Source organism: Myotis brandtii, unplaced genomic scaffold (assembly GCF_000412655.1).
Source record: "Myotis brandtii unplaced genomic scaffold, ASM41265v1 scaffold324, whole genome shotgun sequence".
Taxonomy (NCBI): domain Eukaryota; kingdom Metazoa; phylum Chordata; class Mammalia; order Chiroptera; family Vespertilionidae; genus Myotis; species Myotis brandtii.
The window spans coordinates 1,366,944-1,380,843 of NW_005362439.1; the positions used below are offsets into that span (position 1 = coordinate 1,366,944).

The following is a 13,900-nucleotide window of genomic DNA, read 5'->3' on the forward strand; positions in this document are numbered from 1 at the left end:
GGGGCGGGGCTTGGCCGAGGCTTCTGCTTTCTCTGCGGGGAGTGGGTGAGCCCTGCTCTGCACAGTCGGACGCTGACAGGGTTGGGATCGCGCGACCCCAGGCTTGCTGCTCCGAACAAAAAGCAGAACCAGCAGGTAAGAAGGGGCAGGGGGGCATGGGGGCAGGGCGGGCCGGAGGGTGCTGGCCGGTAGCAAAGTTAGTTTTCGCCACCACTTCCAGAGCGCGCTTGGGCAGCTTTCTCGGAACAAGTGACAGGTCGGGCCACGAAGGCAGCTGGTGGGTGAGAAGGAGCTTAAGTTCCGGAATCCTGAACCCCAGTTCTCCAGCTCCGCCATGCACCAGCTGTGTGTCCTTCGGCACATTCCTCCCCTGGGCTCTAGACCTCTCGGGTTCCAGTAAAAGGAGGTTGAACCAGCTGAACTTCATGGTCCCGTTGCCCTTTCTCACTACAACCCCAGAAGGTGAGGGCTGGCAGGTGAGAGCCAAGTGCAGTTCAGCAACAGACATTCAAATCGCGTTGCTCAGACCGCAGTTTTCTGCCTGCCGGGTGGCACAGAGCAAAGCAACCTCTCCGGGAGCGTGAAGCGAATTGCTGCAAAGGCCACACTAGTTACTCAGATGGGGCTTGAACCCACAAGCCCAGAGGGAGCAGAGCCCAAGTCAGGGAACTTTCAGTCTCCCCTCCCCTCCCCAACCCCTCACCCCCCCACCCCCAACTCCTAGAGTCCAGTATGACTTTGGGCCAGAAACTCAAGGGGGCTTTTGTCCACCTCCAAGGGCTTTTTTCCAGGTGAGTTGGCCTGGGGGGCCCAGGGCAAAAAGCAGGGGACAAGTTCTCATCCGGTGAATGGGAAAGATAAGGGGAAACCCGGCCAAACTTTGGACCCAGGTCAAGCCCAGGGCCTGGGGTTCTGGCTGCATGCCCCGGGGTTAGGTTAGTTCCTGGTTCTGGAGGTTTCTGTCCTTGGTGCTTGTGGGTCCCCTGTGCCAGGGCCGTGGTAGTTGGGCAGCCTAAATCCGTGGTCAGGGGCTTGGGCTTTGGGACCAAACTGACTTGGATTCCACTCCCCTGTGAGCTTCAGGTTCCTCAACTGTAAAATGGGGGTAATGACAGCACCCAATGGTAGTGGTGAGGACTTAATGGAATCGTGTGAACACAGTGCTTAGCAAGGCGCCAGGCACTCAGTGAGGCCTCACTACATGCCAGCTGCTCTGATGTGGATGGGCAGGTGGTGGACTGGCTTCCTGCCTGGGAATGAGCTAGGTTTTGGAGGGTCAGAGATTGGCTGCATCCCCTTCTGACCCTGTGTGAGCCAGAAATTGCCACCTGCCACCAGCATCGCTTTGTTCATTTCAGGATTGAGTGGCTGAGTTTTCTGTAATATTGCTTGAGGTTGGTGGGTGTCCAGTTAAATAAACACAAAAATGTGTTCTGAGCACCTACTATATATTAGGTGTTGTTTCAGAGGTGAACTAGCCAGACCTGGTCTCTGCCCTCACTTTGAGATGCTGACAGTGAGGACTCCCCAACCCTACCATGGTCCTTGGGGAGAGGGTAACTCAGACCCAGGGCTCCAGGCCAGATGAGATTTCACAGGTCTGTCCTGCTCTGGTGGCTGGAATCCAGCTCTTCTACTGCACAGTGGGCTTGGGTGGAGGTATGGGCAGTGTGGGCACCTGTTATCTGTTTGATCAGAGATGGGCCCCAGAGGAGATTGGGAATGCTGTATGCCGGCTCCCAGCATCTCTTGGGGAGATGAGCCCTACACTTTAGAACCAGCTGGGAAATACAATGAATGGGGCAAAGTCTGATTGAAGGCTGCACTAAATGAGGAGAGGGAGAGCGAGAGCGAGAGCGAGCAAGAGAGAGAGAGAGAGAGAGAGGGTGAAAGTATGGGGTGGATGTGGTGCTTAGTGGTGAGACACTGGAGAAAGCAGGGCAGGAAATGAGGGCACTTCTTATAGTTGGTGAGACTTGAGCAGGACTTTCTACCCTGGCTCTCAAGTCTGGATTCGGCTTGAATCAACTTGGGGCTACAGACTCCCCTTTCCGAGCATTTGGGTGACATCAGATATGGGGAGGGAGCGGTCAGTAGGTGGTCCCTGTCGGGGGAGATGCTTAGTAAACATCGACTGGAAAGTCCTATGCTCCACTCTCTTCCCCACATGATGAATGACCAACGGTGACACACTGATCCCATCTTTAGTTGCTTACAGTCTAGGGAGGAAGTTAGACAAGGATACCAGTGCTTCTGCAGGAGATAAATGAAAAAAGGACTAGAAGGATCAGTTAGGAAAGCTTCATGGAAGAGGTGGAGTTTGGGTGGGCCTGGCTGATTGGGAGGGTTTCTGCAGCCACAAGGAAGACAGTGTTTGGGCAGCGGAAAATGTCTAGTCAGAGGCAAGGAGGTTCAGAGTGTTCAGGGAGATTTACAGAAACTTCTGGGCTGATCAGTCTGGCTGAAGAGTTGGGACTGTGCAGGGATGTGAAGGGGGAATGGTAGGTTGGGTCAACTGGTGGAGGGCCTTGAATGCCAAGGTGAGGTATTTGGATTTGATTTGTAGAAAGTGAGAGCCACTGGAGGTTTTTGAGCACGGGAGTGACACAGTCAGAGTGGCACTTGAGGAAAGGCAGTCTGCCAGATATGCTGGAGTGGGTGGCCCGGCGGTCAAGGGATAATGAACTGATGGCTGTGGTGACAGGGAAGGAAGGGCCCGGAGAGGTTTGGGGATATCTGCAGCTGGGGGACAGAAAAGGCACCATCAGAGGAGTGAGAGGGGCCCAGGTGACATGGGAAACGTGAGAGTGTCCCTGTGTTTCTTTCTGTCCCCACCCAGGCTAGGTCCTGGTGCATAGCAGGGGCTCAGAAGGTGCTGGGCGGGGTGGGCAGGGGAGGTGCTGGGCAGGGTGAGGAGTGCTACGGAGTGATAGAGAGGAGCCACCCAAAGAGGCCCCGTGTTTGCCATGATGGGAGGCACCTGGGCCAAGTGGCAGAGCTTTAGCCAGTCAGCAGTGGGCTTGGGAGCAGGGGAGATGGGGAGAAATGCCTGTGGCTCTCCCCCTCATAGCCCCAGCCCGGGGAGGGCCCGGGTCAGAGGTCAGCCAGTGGGGGCACACATTTCCTACGTGTGGGGGTGGATGTTGGTTCCTCCAGGCTCCTCTGAAGTTTCTGCCATGTGGGGCAGTCCCCTCTCTCTTGAGGCCTCAGACTCTTAAGCCACAGAATGGAAGCTTCTCCTCCCCATTTTCCCTCCACCCCCAACCCTGGGCCCAACCCGTTTTCCCTGAGGTCCAGAAGGCCATCCCGCCACAGGGCTGAGCAGACCCAAGCCTTGAGCTCTCCTTTGGATTTGGAGCTTCTGGGGTCAGCTGGTACCCCCTGGTTTTGGCTTGGCTTTGACCCCTTGCTCCAAACTGTCATACCCACTTCCTCCACCCCCGGGAAGATCAGAGGGGGCGGTTATGATGTAATCAAGTGGGTCAAATCCTCAGGAGTTGACTCTGGGGGAGGCAGGAGGGAGGGAAGAGTCTGGGCCCCTTCTTGGGACAAGGCGAGGGGCCAGGGGTGAAGGGCTGGTTTAATCTCTGAAGGAACTGCCCTGCCCACCACTTCCCCTCCTCCAAGCCCCAATCCAAGGAGCCAGGAGGGAGTCCAGAGGTAAACATAAGTGTATGGGACATGTCGCTTCCCTCTTCCCTGCGCCCTGATGCTGCCTGTGAGCAGGAGCCCAGCCATAGACCCAGTTGGCGTCTGGGTTTCTGGCTGGTTCCTGACTCACCCCTGGGGTTCCCCCTACACCATGGTTTTCCTGTCCGCAGCTGATTCACTCCGTTCTGACATGCAGAAGCAGCTGAGGGGAGGGAAGAGGCCCGTAGTCTGATTATGAAGTTCATTCCAAGTCAGCGGTTCTCAACCTGTGGGTCGCGACCCCTTTGGCGGTCGAACAACCCTTTCACAGGGGTCGCCTAAGACCATCCTGCATATCAGATATTTACATTACCATTCATAACAGTAGCAACATTACAGTTATGAAGTAGCAACGAAAATAATTTTATGGTTGGGTCACAACATGAGGAACTGTATTTAAAGGGCCAGAAGGTTGAGAACCACTGTTCTAAGTCCTCAGTTTACAAGGCAGTGTGACCTCCCATAAGTGCCTTCTCCTCTCCGGGCTTCCCTTCACTGCTCTGCTAATGGCCTATACTCTACTTGGCTCTCAGAGGGTTCTAAAGCCAGGATCTGTCCCGTGTAAAGTAGGGTACATGTGCACACACGCATGCGTGTGCATGTGCGCCTGCGCAGACACACACGTACACAACACAGGCTCTCCGTACAGAGTGGAAGTGGGTGGCTCCTTTCAAACATACAATAACCAGTCCCCCCTCCTCACCCTTGCTTGTTCCTCCAGTGGAAGCACCCTCACCTACCTCCTGCCTGTCTGCCGCTTAGGCCCATGGGGTAGCATGGTGGTGAAGAGTTGGACTTGGAGCCACAATCTTGACCCTGCTCATTCCTCGCTATGTGACTCTTTCTGGGCCTCAGTTTCTGAATCTGAGAAGTGGGGATAATAACGGTAACTACCTCACAGGGGAACGTGAGAAAAAACACGTTCATGAAGCTTAGCAGCTTTATACCTAGCACGCAGTGAGAACTCCATCAAGGAGAGCTCTTCTTCTTTTCTGCCCCCGGCCCATCTTTCAAAGCTCGGACCAGCCTGCTTCTGGGGTCTCCAGGATCATTGCCTGGAGCACCTACCCATGGCACGGGCCCTCTGTGCTCCCCAACATGTGTCGTATCCAGCTGAGTGGTGCTGCCCGGCTCTTCCTGGTGGTGTCTGGGACTCCCCAACATGACTATGCTTCCTGAGGGGAAGTAGGTCTGAACGTCAGTGGCAGACTTTCTCCGACCCTCTTCCTGTGTGCTTACGTACACACAGTACTTGGCTCTTTGCTGCTGTGTTCAGGTATAATGAGCGTCTCCGTGAAGCCCCCAGGCCGGGACTGCCCTGCCCATCTGTGTATCCTTGACTTCTGGCTCAAGGCCTGGCACACAGCAGGCAGTCGGGAAATGATGGTCGAATGAATAAGTGATTCTCCCTGGGGCAGCCCAACAGGACCCAGCTCGGTGCCAGATCCTTGGCGACTCCTGGGCCAAGGCAAAGCCTGGAAGCGGGGTCTGCGTGCCCTGCCTTGCCCTTCAGGCCTGCCCTCCCCATTCCTGGAACCTGGGTCCAGGGAGGTGGGAATGGTCTGCTGGCCTGGGATTGCTCGGTTGGCATTTCAGTTTCCCTTGTGAGGCCTGGCCTTTGGCCTCCTGAGAGGGGAACAACCAGACTTCCTCCAGCCTCAGCCTGTTGAGGGGTCACTCTGGCCCGTAGTGAACCCTGACTCAGCCAGAGAAGGCACCTTCAACTCAGCAGTTATTTGCGGAAGGTGCTACTGCCCTGTGAGGGCACGGGCTCAGGGTTGGGGGAATGGGAGGTCCATTCCTCCAAGAAGTCCACCCCTGATATTCTCCCTCCAGACCACCAAGTGGGAAGCTCTGGGAAGCACCTCCACTCTCCCTTGTCTTCTTTCCCGGTAGTGGGGGCTCCTGCCCCTTCTTGGGGCGCCACCCCTGGCTTTCCCACGTGTGTGAAGGGTGATCCGGGTTGGAAGTTGTTGAGAATCTAGACCTGGGCTCACAGAGCCAATGCAGAGTAGATGGAGTGCTGGAGGCTGGGCTGGAGGAAGCCTGGCTTCGGATCTGGCCTCTGCTGGGAAGGTGCAGAGTGACCTTTGTCAGGGAGGTGACCCCCTAGGCTGGCTGTCTTGCTCTTCAGGCAGCGAGTGCTCCAGAAGCCTGCCTGGGGTCCAGCTGGCCTTGGCCCAGGAGAGCGGGGGAAGGAACCATGGCAATGTCACGGACTCTGGAACCAAACTGCCTAGAAATGATTCCCGCCTCTGCTATTTAGCTGCTGGGCGTGACTTTCGGCAAGTGTGTTGACCTTTCTGTGCATCGGTCTCTGCATCTGAAATGGAGATGGTAATATACTTGCCTCATAGCGCTGTTTGAGAACGGTATGAATTCATGTACGTGAAGCATTTATGAAGTGTGCGTGGCACAGAGCATGTGCTATATGGGTACAAGCTGGTTTTGGTAGGCTGGCTATTAATAGGAAGCAGGATTTAAGTCTCTGGGGGGCAGAAAAACTTGGTGAATAGCTTGAGTCTGGGGATCAGGAGACCTGGGTTCTCATCCCAGCTCATCCTTTCCTTGCCATGTGACCTTGGACAAGTTACAGCCCTTCTTGGGCTACAAAATTATAACGATGATGCTACACTTGGAGTTTGTAAGCCAGGCCCATGTGATGTCACAGTGGGCATCTGCAGGGTTTTATTCTCGAAGGGACTTCTGGGTGCTTGGCCCATTCTGCAGTCATTCTGTAGGAGGGCAGGTCCTGGCACTGCCATGGAGACACGACGGACACAGAATGGCAGAGCTGTCTCAGCCCCCACGACTGTACTCAGCAAGTAGATGAATCCATTTAAATATACACACAACTGTGAGATTATAGAGATCAGATTACAGACCTTTTTTTTTATTTTCCCCTGCTTTCTGAATCTTCTGTAGTGAGCCCATATTATTTTTATGCTTAAGAAAGAAGAAACAATAAAGCGATCAAAAACCTTATTATACATAGTTACACAGAAATGTATTATATGAACTTGGGATCACATTGAGCTTTTTGTTGTTAGTAAAGCATATTTTTTTTCAAAAGGGGGTGGGGTTTGAAATGAATATCAGTTTGTCAAGCTGCAAAAGACGAGGGAATGTCTATGGAAAGAGTGGCTTTGGCCACGGGCCTCAGATCCTGGGAGATAAGAGTCTGATATGGATGGGAGTTTCACCAGTTTCCATTGTGGTGGACACGCCCCGAGTGCTGCTTGGTGTTTGTTTAGAAAACTTTTCAACAAGCTTTCCAACAGTCCTTGACACCAACAGACTTAATTTCCTCACGTCAAAACTGGGGGAAATAATAATACGTCATTCAGGGAGGTGCTGTGAGCGCTAAAGGATTTTAAACGTGTTGCGGTTTCCGAAGGAACCCCCTTTCTCCTCCTGAATTTGGAAGCAAGCGAAAAGAAAACAGTTGGCAAAGATGGAGTGCCAACCGTCAGCGTCATTGCTGAGAAGGCCAGCCGCAGACCGTGGCTGGAGATCCGGGACCCAGAGGGCTTGCTAGCCGCCTTCCCTGGCACTGGCAGAGTTACCCGTCCGTCCGGTCCCAGGCGGCGCTGGACGGGTGCCAGCCTCGCTGCAGAAGCAGGTGGTAGCAGCAGAGAGGAGCTCAGGTGATGGAACGCTCCAGGAGGCAGCTCAGCTCAGCTCAGCTCAGCTCTGCCGGAGGCGGGCCCACTGAGCATGCCCAGTGTGCCTTCCAGACGAACCAATCAGATAAGCCACTGCTGGTCCTGGCGTGAAGGGGGCGGGGCAAGGCGAGGCCAGAGGTGTTCTCCCTGCAGAGGTTCCAGGTCAAGGAAAAAAAGTAGAGAGGGGAATATGTGTTCCCCCTCATGAATATAAGGCACTTTGAACGATGCCGGGTATGCAGTGGGCACTCAGTAAGTGCTCATTTGTCGCTGCTGATAATGATAACAATGAGCAATTCTACTACTACGGCTGGAAAATCACTCTCCCACTCACTGTCTTTGGAGATGGAATATTAGAATGTTGTTGCAATGGGACCTGAGGAGACACCCCGAACAGACGAAATAGAAACTGATGGGGAGTGAGGAGCCTTGGTTCGTGGGAGGTTCTGTGGCAAGGGAATGAGTGGGTAGGCTTTAGGTCACTTGACCTCCCTGACCTCTGGCCTCTCTGAATTTACAGCAGAAATGTAACTGGGGCAGGAAGGATGTGTCGTCTACTTATTTTTTTCCCCCCAAAAGCTTCTCAGGTTCCCCTTTTCTCTGCCCCACACCTTGTCCAGGCAGGGTCCAGCAGCGGGTTTTTGTTTTGTTTTTCCAGAAGACTGTATAACATGGTATCGTGTTTATCAAACTTTGTGCATATCAGAAATCCCCACAAGCGGTAGAGGGGTGCAAGAACCCCTGGGTTGTGCTTATAGCTTGGGCTTCTTTCTGGCTTTTTTGGACTTGCCATTGGCCAGACCTAGGTATGGCCCAGCTCTTCCTCCCACTATCTGCTCACCTTTGGGCAAGGTTTGCAATCTCTCAGAGCTTTGGTTCATTACCATGAAATGGAGAATGATAATGGTACCTCTCTTGTGGGCTTGCATGAGGGTTAAATGAGACAATTAGTTTGGGTAAACTGCTTAGTGAGGGGCCCAGCTCAGAATGCATCCTCCCTCCAAGCCAGAAGCTGATGAGGATGATAATGATGAACAAAGGCTGCTCCTGCCACTCCTCTGGGGAAATGGCACAGGGTGAGCTCCTGATCTGGAGTGGAGATTCCCAAGGCTGTTGGGAGCTCTGGGGGTCAAGAGGGCCTTGGGTCTCTGCCAACTTGGTCCTTGATCAGAATGTGCGAGCCCCAGCCTCCACCTGGGTGCTCTTGGCTTAGAGTGGAAGGCCAAGTTGGGTGCTTGTGACTAGACTCACAGGATTGTGGTTTTGTGAGTAGCTCTGTAGTTCATTGAGTGAACACAGTCTGATCCCATGGAAAACATCCAGTGTTTTGCTTACATACCTCAAGGCTTGGAGAATTCGGTATCTTTTCTCTCTGGACAGATCTAATTCTTTAAAAATACAGTATAGAATTTGAGCAAACCCACCCTCCCTTCGCTTCCACTCGTCGATCCTGATCATTCTTGTTGGGACCATATGGGATGGGGATACTCTCTGAGAGGACCAAGTCTCCCTTGTAATCAGGGCCACCCCAGGCCAGTGACTCTGATGTGCAAAAGAGATGTTTCTGTTTAAAAAAAAAAAAAAAAAAGAAGTCATCTCCATCTGAACCAAATGGGCACTTAGAGAATAACTTTCTAAATTATTGGAGAAATGGTTTCTGTGGAGAAATTTTCCGGGTGAAGAACAGATGCAAAGAAGGAAATAACCGTTCAGGGATAAGTAGTGTGAACACACACACACACACACACACACACACACACACACATGATTGGAAGCATACCATATGAACTACTTCCTGTGCTGTGGCATTTCAGTTAACATTTAAGGGAGGATTTTTCCACATTATTCAATCCTCTTCCACGGCATGCTTCTCTGTCCATGGCGTTGTGCCACAGGGACCTACTGTGACCCAGTTTAGTGCTCTCCTGCTGTTGCACGTGTAGGCCGGTTTGCATCTTTTATTACTGTCCGCGTTGCTACAGCGATCACCTTGTCCAGACATATACTTTGTGCTCAACAACCATGGAGTGAATTCCTCGAAGTGGCTTTCCAGTCATGTGGTTTTTAAACTCAAGGTCTGAGGGCCAGCTTCTCAGGGAAAAGCCCTTTCCCTGACCCCCACCAGAACGTACCCCCAATTTAGCTCCAGTCCCCCTGGGGGGAGGGACAGACAGTTCCCTTCAGTGCTAGTTAGCAGGCCCACAAAAACAAGGGGACAAGCTCTTGCTGTGTGTGTGTGTGTGTGTGTGTGTGTGTGTGTGTGTGTGTGTGTAAGACAGACAGATATGGGGGAGCTTTTTCTCCTCAACTGTAGTCTGACTTTTGACCCCTCTCCAAGAGCCAGTGGTATCATTAACTAATTATGGGCTCTCTTTACTGTTTAATGACCTCTCTCCATGGTGACTCCTTCCCCAGCAGCCTTCCAGGAGCCAGGGAATGGGGAGATGAGGCTGTGGGAGGAAGTTTATCTGGAGTAGAAGTGGGTCATGGATCATGGGGTCATGCAGTGCTTCTCAAACTGACCGATGCCAGTCTCCTGGAGCATTTGTTAAAGCAGATTGTACCCCCAGGGTTTCTGATTGTGTTGGTCTTGTGGGGGTGGGGGGCAGCCTAAGAATGGCATAGCTAACATGTTCCCCGGAGCTGCTGCTGGTCTGAGCACCACACTTTGAGAACCAATGGAGAAGTGGAATGGGGCGCATGGGGGCAGTGTGGTGAGTTTCAGCTCCTGGTGCTGCAGACAGCAGGAACCGTGCCCTATTTGGTAAAGCCTCGTGTGAGGCCTGAACTCACCTTCCCCTGCCCCCACCTCATTACCCTCACCAGTGTGTGCTCTGTATATATGTATGGGCAGGAGGATAAGACGATTATCACTATCCCTATTTTACAGAAAGGAAAACTGAGGCTCTGGCAGGGGACCCGATGTGTCCAAGGGTGTGCCCTCAAAGGCAGCAGGAGCACTGATACAGGACCCCTGGCCTTGCCTCCTCTCTGTGCCCTCCCCTCCCCCCCCGTCCTCCCCAACTCCGGGCTTATTCTGTGCAGGTCCAGTGGAGGAGCAGGGGTACCTTCCTTGAACACTGTGCTTCCCCAGGGGACCCCCAGTGCGGGGGCTGGGAAGGCAGGTTCCCCTATACTGTCTCCGAGCCTGGGTCTTGCTCTACTTTTTACCTCCCTCCCACCCCGCTAGCCATTCAGTAATGTGATCTTCTTCCAAGATCTAGTGTCCTCCTGCCAGTGTATGTTCCCAGTTATAGTTCCGGCCAAGTTTTCCCGGGGAATGGAAAGTTGCTCCTGCCAAGCCTGGGAGCGCCTGGCAGGCAGAGCAGAGGGCGAGGAGAGAACCCTCCTCTGTGGAGCATCTAATGTGTGCCAGACCCTGCCCTGGGCACTTCGCAGCCATGATGTCAGGTCACCCTCCCACCAGACCCCCAAGTAGAGGTTATTATCAGCCCTCATTTACTGATGAGGAAACGGAGGGTCCTGGAGCTGAAACTACTTATAAAAGGGGCAGAACTGGGCTTTCAGCCCCAAACTCCAAGGCGGGGTCCCTGGTCCAGAGTGGTAGCAAGTATGGGACCGAAGGAGCTGGGACGTGGGGAGGCCACCACCCATGCAAAGGGGGTCAGCCCCAGGGGCACGGCTCCCTGGGATTTGGGGTCTTACTGTGGGAGAGCCCTGGCCTAGACATCAGGAGACCCAGTTAAAGCCAAGCTCTGCCACCACCTGGCTGCGTGACCTTGGGCAAGTCACTCCCATTCTTGAGGCCTCCAAATCCTCATCTCTCATAATGATACCTTACGCTTTATAGCTTTTAGCCGTGGACATTTTCTCACATTCTTAGTCCTAAAAGCCTCCTAGCACCTTGTGAAATAGGCAGGGAGGGTGTTATTACTGAGCCCATCTTATAGATGATGACAGAGGCTGTGAGTGAGATGCCCAGGATCCTACAGCTAAGGAGGTGCTGGAGCCAGGATTTAAACCATGTTTTCTTTGCTCTCCATCCTGAGCTTGGTCCCTCACCCCACCCTGCCCCCTAAGTGAGGAGGGAGAATCCTGGGCTCCTCTCTATTCTCAGCCACAGGATTAGGGATCCCAGGGCTCTTATTTGAGTTGGGGGGTGGGGGAAATGTTGGGTGCAAGGGGCCCTGATTTCTAAGAAAGGGTATCCTGAGATTCTTGCTCTGGGCCAGGACCTGGGGAGGCAAGATCGGGTGGTCCAGGCTGTCCCTGTTCCTACCTCCTGCCCAGACCTGGGCATTTGAGACCCCTGGTAGTGGGGGGGAAGTGGGGTTCATCCCCTCTCCCCGCTCCCACCTCAGCCCCTGGCTTCCCCTGGGACCTGTACCTGCCCTCCAAATGCACAGAATTTTCCAGGCTCAGACATCGGTGCCCAGGTCCTATGGTTCTGCCTCACTGTCCTCACCTCCTCCCCATCTCCTGACCAGACGGAGTCTTCCTCATTCTTCCAGGCCCAGCTCCAGCCACCTTCTTCCCCCGGGAAAGCCTTGGTACTCCAGCCAAGCCAACTCAACTCTCTCTGGTCTGTCCTGTGGGCGAATTGGCTCACTGGGTCAGTAACTCCCCCATGAGGCCGTGAGAGCAAGGGCTGTGGCTGCTGTGGCTTCAAGACCCCTGTGGGGTCTCCCAGGCTGGCAGAACTCGGGGCACTGATTCTGCATGGTCTGGGGACAGCTGATGACTTCAGGGTCAGCCTCAGACCTGTGACTCTCATATTTTGTGACCTTGAGCAAGTCACTTATCTTCTCTGACTCTTGGTTTCCTTCTCCTGGAAATGAAGTTACGTGCCTCACTGACCTCTTGGAAGGCTTGCATAACATAAACCACGTAAAACACCTACCGCTGACATCCAGTGGATTCCAGGAACTCGGGAAATGCCGACCCCTCCCCTTCCCTGAAGTCAGCTTCATTCCACCTCCACCCACCTAGCTCCCTTGAGTGGGGTGTCTGCTTGGGCCTCGTCTAAGGCCTGAACTCTATCTGCCCTAGTTAGGGGTGTTCTAGTCCAGTAACGGGGGAAGGATTGGGCCAAGGCACAGAATCAGCTCCAAGCAGGCTGTGCCAGTTCCAAGCTGTGGCCTTGGGCACAGTACCTCCCTGAGCCTCAGTTTCCAGATCTGTGGGACGGGATCGTGTATGTCCTGTGTTTTCAGGATCACACGGGACTCCCTGGTAGACTTTGCGTAAATGTGAGTGGGCATGCAGGTGACTTGAAGCTCTGAGTGCCTCTCCCAGGAGGCTGGCAGTAGTGGTTCATTTACATAGCCATTTTCCTGCTGCAAAGCAAACAGTCTACTTTCCCTCCGGACACCCGGAGGCTCACCAGGCTGTTGTGTTCTTGGCTTTGGGCCCTGCGTGCTGGGCCCTCCCCCTGGGAAAGCAGCTAGTCTGAGCTTCTTTATCGTGTGCAGCCTGGGGACCCAGGCCTGAGGCCCTGCCTGACTCTGAGACCAAGGCGTTGTCACCACAGGTCCCTGTGCTAACCCCTGGGACCCTATGCCAGACCACATCCTAGAGCACCGAGCACATTTCCTTTCCATTTCTTTTTAATATAATGTTATTGATTTTAGAGAGGAAGGGAGAAGGGGAGAGAGAAACATTAATGATGAGAGAGAATCATTGATGGGCTGCCTCCTGCACGCCTCCCACTGGGGATCGAGCCTCCAACCCAGGTATGTGCCCTGACTGGGAATTGAACCGTGACCTCCTGGTTCATAGGTTGATGCTCAATCACTGAGCCACATCGGCAGGCTCCATTTCTGTGTGTCTGTCTGTACAGCCCCTCCTCCCAACTGACTATGGCCCAGAACCTCTCACAGTGATAATAATCACCTCACTTCCCTTTATTGAGCTAGAACATTTCTGTTCCTCAAACCTCACACCTCCCTGTAAGGGAAGAATGAACTGTTGTTATCCCAGAGAGGGAAGGTCCTGGGGCAACCTGCTTGCCCGAGGTCACAGCCCAAAGGGGCTTTCCACCCCAAACTCCAAGGTGGAGTCCCCTGGTCCAGAGTGGCAGTGGGGGTCTTGGACCAAAGGAGCTGGGAGGTGGGGGAGGCATCCAAGGCCCACAGCTGGGCCTCATGACCTCTCCACCGCCCCTAGTCCCCCACTCTCAGCAGGTGTCACATTCTTGGCTAAATGTCTCCCAGGGGAATGCCCTTGAGGAGTAGGAAATGGGTTGAGAGGAGGTGAGGGTGGCAGAGACCTAGATCTCCAGGGTGAAGGGTCCTAGATGCCCACTCTGCTCTGGGGGCTGGCACAGGGACCTCCCCCATTGCACAGATAGGGAAGCTGAGGTTTAGGGAAGGGGCGGGATGACAAGGTAGAACTGGCCGGGCAGGGCCCCTTTCTTCTTTCCTCCCCAGGGCCCTGAGGGCTCCAGTTCGGGGGGATTCCATGGGGCACTTGGGACCTCGGTGCTCATTTTGGCGCGGCTGCTGCTGGCTGAGGGCAAGCCCCTCTCCCTGCTTCAGCTCCCTTGGTGCCTGTGAATTACTCCAGTAGCTCCTGGGGAAGCCCAG

The 13,900-nt window shown here is 53.9% G+C and overlaps 1 protein-coding gene across 4 annotated transcripts in view; it reads left to right on the forward strand.

The window, feature by feature from the left end:
• Positions 1–10: 10 nt before the first annotated feature.
• The window catches only part of CD82 (CD82 molecule), a 67,110-nt gene continuing 53,220 nt past the window's right edge, over positions 11–13,900 (forward strand). For 3 of the 4 annotated variants that reach the window (XM_014543306.1, XM_005870744.2, XM_014543307.1), the window contains exon 1: positions 11–135. The gene's annotated coding sequence lies outside the window, so the exon portion shown is untranslated. The remainder of the gene's footprint in view (positions 136–13,900) is intronic. The other variant, XM_014543308.1, reaches the window with a different exon arrangement.